Below are 15,880 nucleotides of genomic sequence, written 5' to 3' on the forward strand. Positions count from 1 at the left end.
TTTCGTTTCCTAGGAACAGGAAGTTGTATTCCATAATGGGAAAAAAAAAAGGTCATTCCCTTTCTAAAAGCAATTTTTTCTATCTGCACAACAGGCCTCATGCAAGGTTAAAAAGACGCCCATGGAGCACACCCATCCAGCAGTTAGCCCATACCTGTAGCTTTACACCTCCCTCTCTTGACTATGTCTTCACTCTAAAAAACCAAGGAAAGAAAAATAAGTGGGCCACGCCTACATTTCTCATAATTCCAGGCATCTAAGTTCCTTCCAAAGTAAAGCCCCCTTTGTCACCATGGCTGAAGATTTTAAAAAAATTTTAAAGAGCCCCTCCCTCTCCCATTTTTAAAGTACACAATACCTTAAAGATAAATTGCATTTAACATCTCAAAGCTAATTTAAAATCACCAGCAACTTAAAAGATGGGAATTTAAAGTACTAAAAGGCTTAAAACTGGCTTGCCCAAAATGTCACAACTAACAGTAAGGCAATGACTAGGATTTAAGAGGTTGAATTTCAATACATCTATCATTTAAAAAATCTGCTTTTGGATGGGAAACTACAATAAAGCTAAAGGTTGTATAATTCTTTTAGCAATTAAAGATCATGTTATTAATGCAGAGAGGCTGCACTATTTCCCCAAAGCAACCTCCCTGAATAGGAGCCAGGCATAACTCTTCAAAGGCAATAAAGTTCCTGCCTGTATAAATGCATCTCGCTGGCCCAGTAAATGCAGGGTGGTGGTGAACCACTAAAACCAAAAAAAACCAGGAGATGGGGAAGTTAATTGAAGGTAAAAGCAAACAGAGGAACCACAAAACCAATTTGTTTTATTTTTAAACATTATCAAACATCTTGCAACTAAAAATTGATTCTGTAAAGCTGCCTGTATTCCTACAAACCATCTACAACTCCTGCCAGCTGTACTGCTGTCTGGCCCTGGCTATACACAGATAACTGCTCAAAGTCACCAAGGACGAGATCTACACTGGAATAAGAAGAACCCTGAAGGACAAATCCAGAACCAGAACTGTGAGACTCTACAATCTACCTACCCTACCAGAAGACAAAGATGTCTCTTGACTGGCATAAAATCATATACTAAATCTACAATACCTCATTCGATTCATATACTAAATCTACAATACCTCATTCGATGTACCATTATCATCACTGAAACTGGGGACTGCTCTAAGGGTTTACATGCTAAAATAATCTGCGTGACGGATTCTAACCCCAGAGCCCATAGTCCGTCTGTCTTGAGAAACGTGACCATCATCTAGGAGGTACAAAATTTTATTGAAACAGTGTCTTGAGAGGGCACTGGAGTAGTGGTTATCTTGGAGATTAGAAAGCAAGTTAAATTTCTACCTGTTTTATTCTGAAAGATGTAAAGGGCAATGAAAAGACCAGCGATGCATGGAACAGTTGAGAAGCACTGCTGTTCTGTGACTCTGCATGACCAGACTCAGATTGCATGCTAGCTGAGAAATCTCCAGGATACAGAGGGTAAAAGGGAAGCCTAGGGTTGTTAAGAAGGGCAGATGTACGAAAAGAGTGAGGGACCCTTATCTAGGTCCTAGAGAACACAGCAGCCCAAATGGGGCTAAGGAACACCTGTTTGCCCAGCCAAGAGTAAAAGAAAAATGGATTCACCCTCCTCCTAAGTCACCCAGAGACTTTTTAAAGGTAAACTCAAATACACAAAAAAGGATCATTTTCCTTCACACAGGCCCTGGTCACTTGAAGGAGGACACTGGGAAGCCCAATACACAAGAAGGTATTTTCTTTAAAGCCTTTGTTTTCTCAGTTTTGCTTTTCCTCCATTCTGTTGCCTAGTCTGTAAGAAAACAGAAATGCTTTGAGAAGAGGGGAAAGCTAAATGCAAACTAAAAGCTTTAAGTATGAGTTTTTTACATCTTTCAAAATGCATTAAGCTCTGAGAGGAAGCCTGTATCTCCCTTGGAGATCCACAGAAGTCGGTTTCTATTAACATTGCCTTTACCTTTCTCAATCACCATGCAGAGGGGTATAAAGGTGGTTCTAAAGAGGGGTGAATAGAGGTAAGGGGGAAAAGCGCCAAAAAAGGTGGGGAGAAGGAAGCAAGAGAGGAGAGAAAGATGAACGGCAAGCTACCTCTGAGGGAAGCAAGCAGTATTACCTTCTTGTGACATGTTAAATGTTCAAAATATGGGAGACAAGCTGGTGTTGGTGGTATAGTGGTGAGCATAGCTGCCTTCCAAAATAAGGAAGACATCAGGCACGCACACACACAGAGGGAAGGCCATGTGAGGACACAGTGAAAAGATGGCCATCTGCAAGCTATCAAGAGAAGTCTCAGAAAAATCCAGACTTGGCGATACCTTGATCTTGAACTTCTAGACTCCAGAAGTATTAGAAAATAAACTTTTGTTGTTTAAACGTGTCGCCCCCGCCCCCCCGCAAATGTTCAAACTATGACTTCCTTTGAAGTTTTAAAATTGTACTTGGAAAGTCAATAGAACAGGGGACTCTAAAAAGCAAACTACCTATCTCACAATTTCCCCAAAGAAAGATAACCTGTAAGGAACTTACATTTGGTTTTGGAATTTATCTTAGAACTCATACCTGACCTTGACTTTTTTTTAGGATGTATGAACATCACCTCTCAGGACTGATACAAAAGCTCTCAGATCTCCTACACACCTTCCTTATTGTAGTAGGCAAGGTAATGGACATTTTTCATTCCTCAGTTTTCTGCTGGCCTATGGAGCCTGTACGTCGAAATACTGTCCTTCCCAGGAAGATGGCCACTGACTCACTCACCATCAGCAGCTCTTACACAGTATGCACTGAATCACAAACTCCAGATAGAGGGGCTGATAGCCGACACAGTAATGCTCAGTGACCTACATAAAGCCTGAACCCACAGCTTTGGGCTCATTAGCAAAACTAACTCTTTAAACTTTTTAATTCAAGTAACACTAATAACAGTATATAAATTTCAGGTGTACATTATAATTCAGTATCTGTATACTCTATTGTGAACTCACCACCAAATGTCTGGTTTCTAACCCATTACCATATATTTGACTTCCTTTACCCATTCTGCCGTTCCCTTTCTCCTCTGGTAACCACTATTCTGTTAAGACTGACCAAGTTTTCTTATTAACAATAGTTAGGTAAGTGTCCTCAATACCTTGAAAAACTTTGTTGATATAAAGCAAGGAGCTAATGAAGAACTGAACAACTGTCCAAATCAGAGGTTTTTAAAACATTAAATGTTTTTCCTCTAGACATTAAAGTGAAGCAGTTCAGGTTGAAGACAGAGGGAGGGCAAGGCAGGTCTCACTTGTTTATTTCTCCTGGCCCTCAAGGTAACTAACCCTAACCCTAGGTCTCCTGGGAAATATGAAAACAGGTCTAGAAAATTCAAAACAATAACCTACCGATTTTATATCCAGCTTTGAGATGAATAGATTTTTGAACAGCAGACTTCTCTATCTTATAGAATCTAATAGATTACTACGAATCAAAGAATTTAAGATTCCATCAACGGTAATAAATATGCATTCTCAAATTAATGGAATACGGTTATTTAATATTCATAAACCTTATCACCTGAAAGTGGGGAGAAATGTCCATTTACAAAGTGATAATAATTATAAGAACATTTCTGAGCATTTATTATATGCCATACGATGTCCTGTGTGCTTTATATTCAATCCTTATACCTATCCTATCCTTATTTACAGATGAGAAAAGACACAAAGAAACGAAGTAACTTTCAAAATCTCCTGCATCCAGGCAATGATGGGGTTGGAATATAAAGCCAAGCGCTTCAACCCTGGGTCAAAGGCTGACTCAGGTTAAAACCTGTGTAAAGGAAGATCATGCACATGACCCACACAAAAGGATGTTTAAATGCTTGAGGGGCATAAAGTTGAGTGTGACCATTTTTCTAAGACAAACCTTGTAAGTAGATAAATGTCCACAACTATCATGAGAAAGATGATTTAAGGTAGTGAAAACTTCCTGCTGTTACTCAGTGGAGGTGTGAGTCTGAGCAAGTAACATCTGTAAATGCCAGTTTCCTCACTTATAAAAGACTTAACTACATATCTCAAAAGGAACCAAATGGATGCCCAGAATTCAATCACACCATTGAACAAATTTCTAATCGGAAGAAGAGACAAGTAGAAATGATTTGGGGAAAATGTGTTCTTTTTCTAAAATGTCGTTACTTTTCAGATTGCTTGCAATGAATGCCCTGTCTTCCTTCTTTTCCTCCTATTATATGGCTGGCTCAATAAGAAGGCTGGGCTTACTACTCTGAAAAACTGCATGTCCTCCCACTTCCTTACCCTGAAAAGCCAAGTAACCAGATAAAAAGATCAACTGGGAAGCTTTCCAGGCTAGCCTGGCTCATCCCGATGCAAAACTGCACCAGGGATTGGTGCTAAAATCCAGTACAGTTTTCCTGAAGTAGCCAGTCTATCTTCCTTGGGAACCTATACCAGAGAAATAACAGTTGCCACTAGATTCTAAGGATCCTGGGCACACACATCACAACTAAGAGGTTAGAATCTACCTCAAAGGCTAGTGAATTAAACAAAATTTGTAAATGCACTCATCAACGAATAGGTGGACCCAAGACTGACCATAGAGAAACTATGTAACCACTGTTTCACTCATCTGTAAAATGGGGGTGATTAGGCAGATTCAATAGATACACTGAAGGGCACAGTAAATTCCCTTCCAGTCCCATCATTTCCAGAGCAACTCCTTCCACAGTACTAAGCTGCTCTATGTACAGTCCAGGTCCTGTATTGCACCAGGCTTAGTTCTGACTTGTCGTGGCTGGCAGGGATAAAATTTAACACTTTCTCTGTGGGATATACAAAAATCTTTTTTTCCTCTTGTGACATTTGCTCTGTGGCTACTATTTCCATGATTTAGGCTTATGTCTGGGGTTTCTGACTCTTTACTGAGTCATCTACGTGTATCCTCTCTCTGACCCTAGAAGAATTTATAAACAGATCTCAATCTCATATCCTTCTCCAATGGCCAGTAAGTTCATCCCTTCTTTAGTGGCAACTCTTTTTTTCCACCTTTTAAAAAGAAACTGGTAAGAAACACATACATTAAATTTACCATCTTAACCATTTTTTAAGTGCACAGTTCAGTATGTTAACACTGCTGCGCAATGTGGCAGCAATTTTAAAACCTTTCCTTTTTCATCATGATTCTTAATCTGGGACTCTCAGATCACTTCAAAGTCCATAGATGGGCTTTGGAGAAAGAGGAAGTAGGTCTGTGAACCCTATGACATTTTTGGCTAAACTGTGTGAAGATGGAGGTTTCCTGAAGATAAAATCCAAAGTTTTCAACAGACTCACTGAGGGGCTCATGACCACTGCTAGGATGGTCTCCCACTCTGACTCACTCTGCTGGCAAAGTAACAAAACAGACTGTATGTTAGATGAAAGCTTGATGCCATTTGTGTGATCTTCAGTCACTTTTTCTGGGCCTCAGTTTCCTCATCTATAAAACTAGAGGCTAGGACAAGATAATCCAGACTATTGCTAAATCAGCTAAAAGCATGATTCTATTTCCTCCAAACTGATTTAAAAGTTATCCAAAATCTAGTTTAATCCTTACCACATAAAAGATACATCTGGGAAAAACCATGTGTAAATGTCATTTCTAAATTTTTGTTAATGAAACATATTACAAATGCTACCATTTTGTAAACAACAAGTTTCTCCTTCTCTTTTCTATTTATATCCCCAGGACGCCTGGAATAATATCAGATCTTCAATTGTTCAATTGGAATTCTCTAGTTTATCTATTCTAACTTATAAATTGAGATATTTACACATAAATATTTGTACTTTTTAGTAAAAAAAAAGTCCCCTCCCCCTTTAAATTGTGGATATCTGGGTAAAAGCAACATTGTAAGCAGCGCCCCCACCCCCGCCAAGCATTTATTTCCTTCTAATTTTTCTACTTCCAGGATTTAAAAAATTTACCTATTTATTCATTTTTACGTAAAATCACATTTCGGTTTAATTCCTACCAGGCTTTTTTCTATGCATATATTAAGATGCATGCACAAAGACACATGAATACTATCAAATTAAATATACTGCATATACTATTGCATAACCTACTTTCTTCACTTAACAATTATAAACATTTTTCTTGTGAGCAGCCCATATTTAAGAATCAGAGTCAGAAGTGGCCTAAAGTCTGACTTTGCCAATAGCATCTTTCTACATGTCACAACCAATAAATGTAACATCTATTTTACAAAGCCATCATAATTATTAAATTCTCTTAAACTGCTACAAAAAAAGTGGCACACTAAAGCTGGATAGGGGTGGGTGAGTTGGCTCTCCGTTCTTCGTTTTCCTGATCTGCCATCTCATCTCCTGTTTAGTTATATGATCTTTCCATATGACTATACCCACACCTAAACAACAGGACATCTCACCTGACACGTATCCATCCCATTTTGGAGGTGCTCAGGTAAGAAAGAGAGGGAATGCAAAACATATTTTTAAAAATTTGTTTTCCTACTTCCTTCCAAAATGCCTATACTCTCAAATTCTCAAATCTCCATTAAGTATTCCCTACAGCTCTCTACTGGGGGCCAGGGGCGGAGTGTAGGAATCTCATTCGGCTTTAGCTCCTCCTGTTTCCTTGGCAGCACTGTCAGAACTGGGCAACAAATTGCTGGATATAGCAGTAGCGATTTACATATGGTAGCTAAGCTAATACGCAGCTTTCTCTGAAAAGAACTGCTACCTTTTCTCTATCTTTCCAGGTTGAACCCAATATTCAGACATATCATTGTCGAATATTTGCCTAGTGGCTTCTACTTCCATAGACACAGGGAGCTATGTACAGAAGTCAGAGGCAGCAAAGGTTTACCATTGTGGGGGCTCTGAAGACACAGAAGGGGCCTATCTACAAGGTCTGAAACAGGACAAAGCACCGAATCCAAACACCAAGGCTCAGTCATTCTACTTTGCCATAATATTCATGTATCACTTGCTTGAATTTGGCATGTTCTAAGACCACCAGTTCCGCCTTAGTTTTACTGCCCTGCCATAAGGCCAAATTTGTCTCATCTAGTGAGTCACTACTGCTCCTCTCTCCAACTGCATTTTAATTTCAGCCCACTTGTGCAGCTCATCAGGGCTGCACCATATGTTAGTACCATGTAGGCAGAATGTGACTAATTTTTTTCTAAAACACTGTCAAGAGTTACTTTTAAAATTACCTTATAATCTTGATGTCTTTGAAGAGTCATTTCTATAATACATAACCTTCTGGAGATGACTTTGTAATTATTTTTCCGACTGCTCAAAGGAGATTCTTTGGCATTTTCACCCCCATTTTCAGATGAAGAAATTCAAGTGAAAAGAACAAATTAAGTGACCCAGGGTCCACAACCAGCCAATGAGACATGTACTTTCTGGAGTGACAGCATTCTATTTGCTAAAATGTGTCTGTCTGTAAAATGCTTTTTTGGGGGGAAAATTCAAAATATTACTTTGCTTTTATTTTCTGAGGTGATTATTAAACTTTAGTTATAACGACTTAGAATTTAAAAGCTAATTCTGATGACTAAATGGTCTCTTGATTTCCATATAATTTTAAGAGTAAAGGACTGAATGAGCTACGGACAATAAACGTTTTTCTAATTGGTAGAGAGCATAAATAGGTGAAACTAACATTTTGAAGGTAAAAAAGATATCTGACTTGCAGATTCACCTATCATCACCAAATTCCCTTAAAATTAAAAAAAAGGGGCGGGGGATGGATACTCCCGCTTATTCTAGGCAACCTGCCTCTTCTCTCACAATGATTGTTAGGTTTGATAATGAGGCTTATCTCCAGAAGATTTCTTAAATCTTCCATTTCAGGTCATGTGTTCATTTTAGCAGCTGTTTGGGGTGGTAGTAGTTTGATTGCCATTGTATTACGACTTTTCTGATCACAAGTAATATTCTTCAATGGATAATATCATTTGCAAAATATAAGAGAATTATCTTATCACTTTTGAAAACTGCACATGCACTCTGAATCCAGCAATTCCAGTTCTAGAAACATAGCCTTCAAATAAACTTGCATCTGATATACAGAGAGTATGCAAAGGAGCATTCATAAGAACATTGTTTATAATAATAGCAAAAGCCAGAAACACATATATCCATCAGTTGAGTGCTGGTTAAATAAATGACAATACTGTGAAACAAGAGAACACTGTAGCTATTAAAGAGAATAAGGCAGTTCTAACCACTATTAAGGGCTGATCAAGATATATCATAAAGGAATTACACACAGCTTATATGTAAACAGAACATCTCTGGAAGGATAAAGAAAAAACTGCTAACAAGGTTGCAGATGTAGAATACTGGTAGAATTGTTTATATATGGATGTGTTGCCTATTCTACAGAAAATATTTTAAAGAAAATTCTTGAAACTATGAGGGACAAAGCAAAAAAAATTCCCAACTCATGCTCTGTTCCAAAACAAGCACTTTGTTACTGTATTTTTTTTTCTTGCTTTGCCTGAAACTTTTGTGTGGAAATAGCCATTGTCCAGGTGAACCAGCAGTAAAACCACACGTGAGCTGGGTAATTACACTACACCATTTCAAACGACCTTAGCAACTCAACTGATGTTCATGCAGCTTGGACTGCAAACCTTATGGCTGGCCTACTTTCAAAATTTGGAACTATTTTCAATCACTCAGCTGTATATATGTGTACATTTTCTTCAATCAACCTCTCCTGCCAGGCAGAGTGCACCATTAGGTGGATTCCAGTAAGGAAGGCAAGGGACACGGTGAAATAATATGTCAAAACAAGTTCTATAAATACAGTTTTGGCCTAGTATCTCAAAAGGAAATCAAAACAAATTCAAGTTTAAATAGAAAAAAATCCTACAGTCCTGCAATATCTTACTTAAAAGCTCTAGAGAACAGAAGAGGCTAGGGATCCGGATTCTTTTTTCTTACACCACCATCTCGGGTCCCTTTCCCTAATCTCAGGGGGAGGTTAAGATTGAATTGCAGGTATCATTCCAAGTCAGCATCTCCCCACCTCTTCCCTTATCTTACCCTTGCACTACCCAACACATCAATATCCTTTCACTGAGCTCACTCCACCTCTTAGACAGACATGTCCAATACATACAACACACAACAGCCCTTCCACAGCACCTAGCATCTAACTTCTGTCATCTCCAAAACCCTTACCCAAGCAGCCAAGAACCCTGCCTGTACCATCTGCCCCAACCTCACCCTCAAACACATGGGCACTCATGCAGGATGTTTCCATATGGCCTTGTCTCAGGAGGTTTATCCTGTCCTGTTGAAGAGCAAGAAACTTTATTCAATTCCCTTCTATTCTTAACATCACAATCCTACAAAACCAGAAAAGACTTCTATCCTTGGAGGTGCTTCCTGAGATAGCTAGGTTATATGCCAAAAAGTACAAAAATTACACTTTTACTCAGCCAATCAGGGAGTATTTCGGCATAGCTTGATTCATCTCAAAAGATGCACAACCCTAGGACAAATCTTAAATATCTCTTTAATATCGTCATTAAAAAAAAAAAAGTTACTTCAATTATCATGCTTTCATCACTCCCAAATTGTGCTCTCACATTTAAATACCCATTTATATGATCTTCTTCACCTCCTTCAAATCACTCCTAAAAAATCCCACTGTTCCACAAAATTAAACTTGTCAGTGCTTTGATTTCATTTTTATATAAACAAGCTCTTTATAAAATCAGAGCTCTATCAATCAAAAATGCATGTAGAGAACAGAACATCCACTATAAACCTAGAACTAGAGAAGGTACAAAAGAGGCCCCCAATCTCTGTCCTTAATGAGTTTATAGTCTTGTTCAGAAGACATGACTTAAACGAGAAACAAAAACCATAGATAGGATAGCATATATCCAAGGGAAAGCAAATATGGCAAGGGACAATCTCCCATCAATGTGAGAAAGACTAAAACATCTTAAAAGAGCTGGTTTTCTCTGTTGAAATCAAATTTGTGCGCTATTCAATCACATTTGTCTAAGACAGAATAACATTTTTGCTGCCCTCCCCTGAAATTACTCAGCCTACCAATAATTCTCCCATTTCTTCAGAACAGATCTCCCTGTTATCTTGTTATGCTCACATAAATCATTGTTAATGGATTAGGCAAAACTTGCTAGTCCTGCCTTCTCATGCTCCCCCTGTAAGAGCATCTCTTGAAGATGTGTAGGGCAGGGAACAAGAGTTAAAGAAGCTAAAATTAATTCAGCTTTCAATATCTTCAATAAATAGTCTGGCACTAGCAGAGATAAACTAGTCATTTGGGGGATACTCCATGGACTTGCTATTTGCCTTGCAGCTCTTTATCATTAATAAACGAATTGCTCGACAGTGACCTGCAAAACCAAAGTTATATAGTAATTTTCATAAGGAAATTCTAAAATGAAACTGGGTTGGACTGATTCATGATTCAATTATCCCATATAATATTCTGAATGTGTTAATTTAATAGACAAATATTCACTGTAAGACTACGATATATCCTTCACTCAGATTCTGGAGTCACACCACTTGCTTACTAATCCCAGTTTTGCGGTTTACTAGTCAGGTAACTTTGGGTAAATTGTTTACTTTCTTCATACTAGTTCCCTAATTCGGAAAAGGGTTATAGTAGTAGTATCTACCATATAGGGTGTTTGTTCGAATTGGAGGATTTACATATATAAAGTATTTAGAACAGTGCCTGGCACATGAAAGTACTCAATAAACGTTTTCCATCATCATTATTCCAGGTTCTAAGGTTAGTGTCTATGGTGAGATAGGATGAGTCTCAAGTTTTATTCTTTGAGAAGATATTTCTCTTCAAAACGGAGTCCCCGAAATTATACAGAAATATTTCCTATCAGAAGGAGGGGGAAGAGAGAAGGCAATGACTGGCTGATGACCTTCAACCTCCAAGTGGGCTCATTAGCATCCAGTTTAAGTGTAACCTTCGATATGAAATACTAAATTACTAGTTCTAAGAGTATTTATTTATAATCATTTATTTATCACCCTCATCATACCAAAAAGGAATTTGCTGAAGCTTTCAAAATGCATATAATAAAAAAATATATAAACTAATAAAATGAGGCCAGGGAAATTATAAATTGCTTTAAAAGATCAAGAATAAAAGGAAAGCTAATCATAGTGTCCTTCACTGAGGCTGGGCTGTAAAATCAAAGAGCTGCCACTGAGTTTAATCTCCAATAACAGCCCCTACACAGAGGGTGTACAGTGATTTACAGTATAAATAGGAAAACATTACTAGGATGGTAAAATGAGATGGGCGCTGCGAGATGCCAAAAGAGGGAAGGTGAAGCTGAAGCCTATTTAATGCCACACTAAACAGAATTTTAGTAAGTCATTAAGTATGCAGGACCCATGAGAGACTCTGCACGGGGTCCTAGGACCTAAACAAACACATACACCCAAAGCTGACAACGGACAAGTGGCAGAACAGATTCCTAAGTGACTCGAGTCAGAATACATCAGCGAATGGTCACACAGAACTCAGCAACCATACCACACGGCCACAGGAAGAAGCTGCCTCAGTGAATGTGTTTCTCCAGCATTTAAATACCTTTTCTCTCCTCATCTGTCACAGTCACAAATATATGCGGAGAATTGTCTCATCCCTACTCAGCTGACAAATTCTATTACCAACTCTGCACATGCTTATGACTCATTGGGGAGAGGGACTGTAAAACAAAGAAATAAACTTGAATTTAAACTTTAGTTGATCAAGGATGAGGAATTCATTTCTGTCTAATCAGAATATTTCATAACAAACTAAGAAAGCATCCTTTAAAAATACAGTAACAAACTCAATACTGTTTGCAAATAGCCTGAAACCTGTCTACAGGTCATGGCCCCTACTATTCCTTAAATAGACAAGACACCAAAACACACTGCAAGCCCTCTGTAAGGCCAAACTTTACAAAGCACTCTGAATCAGCGCAAACACAGCACAAGCCATAGAAAAGCCCAAAGCAACAGGGCATTTCCCACAGTTCCTTTCCCAGCCAACAGCCAAGTTAAGAAATGTAGTCCCTACTGGAACCTCCTCCAAAAAGATGTGTACAGAATCATTTCCTAAGGGGGTAGAAGTGTCTCAGCCTTTTCTACTCAAATTTATATCTGCAAATTTGTGTGCCAGGAAAGGAATTCACTTCTACTCCAAAGAACTGATCTTTGTGATCAGTAAAAAAACAAAAGGAAAAAAAAAAAAACATTGCTACTTTAATGAGGTAAGTTTGCAAGAGACCCCAAAGACCATTTCTGACACTATATTTACCAGTTTGGCATTCTTTACCCTAGAACGTATGTTGAATAATATAAATCTTGCCTCCTCACCCTATTCCGAAGATTCTGAAACACTCTCTACAATTTGTAATCAACAAAACAGAAAAAAAGACAAACGAGTCACCTCTTTAACTTGAAAACCTGAGTCCTCCACAGAAATGTACACAGACAGATGGATGCACTTAAGAACATAAAGTTCTAGTCTTGAGCAGGCCAGAACCAGTTATGGGTGCACAGGGCAGCCACACAGCCTAGCTAGTGGGCTGCTCCTGCTGTTGCTGTACAAATATAGAAAATTGAAAAGTGGAACAGCAGCTTCAGCAGAACAGATTCTGCTCCGTGCTCAGAGAGGGAGGAGCAGGGACCTGAACAGCTTTATCCATACATGGTTGCTGAAAGGGGGCCATTAGTAAAAACCCAATTATCTTGCACACATGCACTATGTTCACATGCTCCAGACAAGAAACAGAAACCCAAAGGCTGGTGCTGGAAGAAAGGTTTGAGAGATTCTATTTCAGTCAAGGAACTTCCCAATAATTTCACTTAGTCACGAGAAACAGAAAAGACATTACGAAAACTTTACTAGGTCAGATTCTTACCAGATCAGCAGTAACAGTGAGGCGTAACTTATTTAAATTCTAGAATTTAACACACAAAAAAGGTTACTCCCCATTTGTGTGAATCATCCTAACCTTTACTAGCCCTTTGCTGTTTTCAGAAAGACAGTCTCATTCCAAATCTCAGACTATATTTTGGAATCTCTCTTATTTTTTAAGGTTAGTACAAGTTAAAATAAATTCTGATATAATATTAAAAATATATTCCCAGGATGCTGGCTTATATAATCAGAAGCCAAATATTTATATTCCAAAAATTACTTTGCTCAGAACAATTCATTCGGATTTATCTCCATGGAAAATATATGAAAAGCGTAATTTCTAAGCAGAGTAAAATAAACTCTCCAAAGAAATGCATGACCATTTGGCTTAAATGATTCCGTGCATTAACTCTTAAGTCATTAACCAAGTACTTACTGCACACTGTCTATATATTTATTTGGTATTCTACGAGCTGCAGAACGAACATTAAGCCATATTATCACTGACCTCCAATACTTATAATCTAGTTCTTAGATAAGATTAACACATGAGATAATAAAGGCTGACAGTATATGACTACAGCTAAAGTATGGGATACAAACTATAAATGCTGTGTAAATTTAAGAGAGACTGAAGACAGACCGGCCTAAACCTTCCAGGGATCCCACCTAACACTGTTACCTTAAATGTGAGGATACAAGATTTGTAATAGATGATTTCTAAGGACCCCACCATTCCTGAAATTTCTTGAGTTTATAATTTAAAAATGTAACATGACTTAAACCTAAAATGTTTCACAGTAGTAGGAAATTAATACCACACTGCTCATGTAACCAAAATTATAGTTTTTGCCCATTGTAGAGAAAATATACTCTCAAGAAAGATAAAAATGAACTCAGACCATAATTCAGCATCTCTCACATAATACTTTCAGAAAAACAGTCTTCCATCTCAGAACTTGGTCTAGCCTTTTGAGGAAATTTTACACCACTATTAAAAGAAAAACAAAAACACAAACACGCAGCTGCCATAGGGAAAACAAAATGGTAGGACTAAAAATGTTGATGCTGATATACTCTGAGATCTGTTATAAAACACTGCTAAGTCATCCAGTCATAACGGGGAGCTCCAGAGAAAAAGGGCACTGCCCAGCTCCTTTCCATCATGGAACTGTCTGGTACATATGTGTGCACAATCCCAAGCCTATGGGGCATAAATACGCAAATATATGAGGTAGACCCCAACAACATGTTTTCCCTGAAACTTAAAGAAAATCCTTCATATTCTTAAGATATAATTGGTCCATAATTATTTACTTTAATACATTTATCAGCAAATTAACGGTTTGAAATTTTGAAATTTTCTCTTTGCCCCTTGTAGATAATACAGTAATAAGCAAAGGATGCTTGATGATAACGAACTTGATCTCTCAATCCCACTACCTAAATCTCCTAGTGCAAGGCAGAGCCCTGTCCACACCCTGTTTGATTATACTGAAAAGGAAAAGAACACAGCAGGATTCCTACAGTAAAGGCACTTTCATCTCCCACAAAACACAAGCATACAAGTGGTCAGCATTTTATTAAAAACCTCTGAACGATGTATAGTGCTTATATATTTAATTTTTTTGAACAGCCGTTATAGCAACTTTGATTTCCAAAGGAGTAGCTTACCATGAATTGATATGCTACCTTTCGGGGTATGATCAAAGTTTTAATTATTGGTTATGTACTTTATTAAGATTACTATGAGAGGACAACTAAGTAAAAATAAAGAACACACTGCAAAACACTACAACTGTATATACCAAAGCTGATTACTCAGTGTAGATCCTCAAAATCAAAACAACTATAAACACACAGTATAGCCTTTGGCAAGTTACTTCTCTTCTCTGGACTCAATTCCTCAAGTGAAAACTTGTACTAGATCAAATCAAGATATTTCACGAATTCCATGAACTCTCTTATATTATGTGCGAAATTTTATATATACATATAAACTATATTTATGTACTTATTTATATTTATAGGAAAGTGGGTCCATAACTGTTTACCAGATTTTCAAAGGTGGTCCATGATCCAAAATAGTTTTAAGAACCCAAGACTAAACAAAACACAGTTTATTGGACCTAGTTCCATAGTATAGCAGTTAGCACATCTGCTTTACACGCAGAAGGTCCTGGGTTTGCACCCCAGTGGAGCCACAGTCAATGGTCTATGCCATGCCACCTTGAACAAGCCCAATCCCGTCTGATCTCAGAAACTAAGCAGGGTTAGGCCTGGTTAGTGCTTGGCTGGGAGACCACCTAGGAAGATCAGGTGCTGTAGGCATAAATAATAATAAAAACAAAACAAAACAGTTTGTTCCCTAACATCCTGTCACCTCCTCTTATACTTCTGGTCCAAAAAGAAAATCTTCATGACTAAACCCAGTCAAGAATAAACAAGTTACCCTGGCCAAGAAATTATTCAAAATAATGTATTCCAATTCAAACTAAACCTGAATTGTTTTTAGATGAGAGACTAACTTCACAATGCTTTTAAAAAAAAGGTTTTCAAGCAAATTTTACCACTACAGCTTATCTCAGGGGCTTACATGAGAGAATTCCTTAGGTGTGCTTAGGGATATCCCGCTAGATAGTTCCTTTCTTACCAGGTGCACTTTTTAAGAAAGGCAAAGCTTCCAGTTCCCTACTTCTAAAACTATCCTGTAGCAAAGAGTAATAGGAGACAGGTTCAGAGGGAAAAAAACTAGAGCACGGAAGACTGGAATGAAGGAGACTGATAACAGGCAAACAAAGAAGCTACCCATCTGCTAGCAAGAGGTGATACATGAGAATGGCTGCTGCCTAATATCTCAATTTGCAAAAAAACCATATATTAGATAAAAGAAAAA

The 15,880-nt window shown here is 37.9% G+C and overlaps 1 protein-coding gene across 4 annotated transcripts in view; it reads right to left on the reverse strand.

Annotated features, from left to right (window-relative positions):
• The window catches only part of CELF1 (CUGBP Elav-like family member 1), a 59,418-nt gene that overhangs the window by 28,066 nt on the left and 15,472 nt on the right, over positions 1-15,880 (reverse strand). For 2 of the 4 annotated variants that reach the window (XM_011356987.2, XM_023528781.1), the window contains one exon: positions 155-194. The exons of the other annotated variants lie outside the window; for them this stretch is intronic. The gene's annotated coding sequence lies outside the window, so the exon portion shown is untranslated. Of the gene's footprint in view, positions 1-154; positions 195-15,880 lie in introns of those variants that run through there. 4 annotated transcript variants of the gene reach the window in all.

Source organism: Pteropus vampyrus, unplaced genomic scaffold, assembly GCF_000151845.1.
Source record: "Pteropus vampyrus isolate Shadow unplaced genomic scaffold, Pvam_2.0 Scaffold31, whole genome shotgun sequence".
In the NCBI taxonomy this organism is placed as follows: domain Eukaryota; kingdom Metazoa; phylum Chordata; class Mammalia; order Chiroptera; family Pteropodidae; genus Pteropus; species Pteropus vampyrus.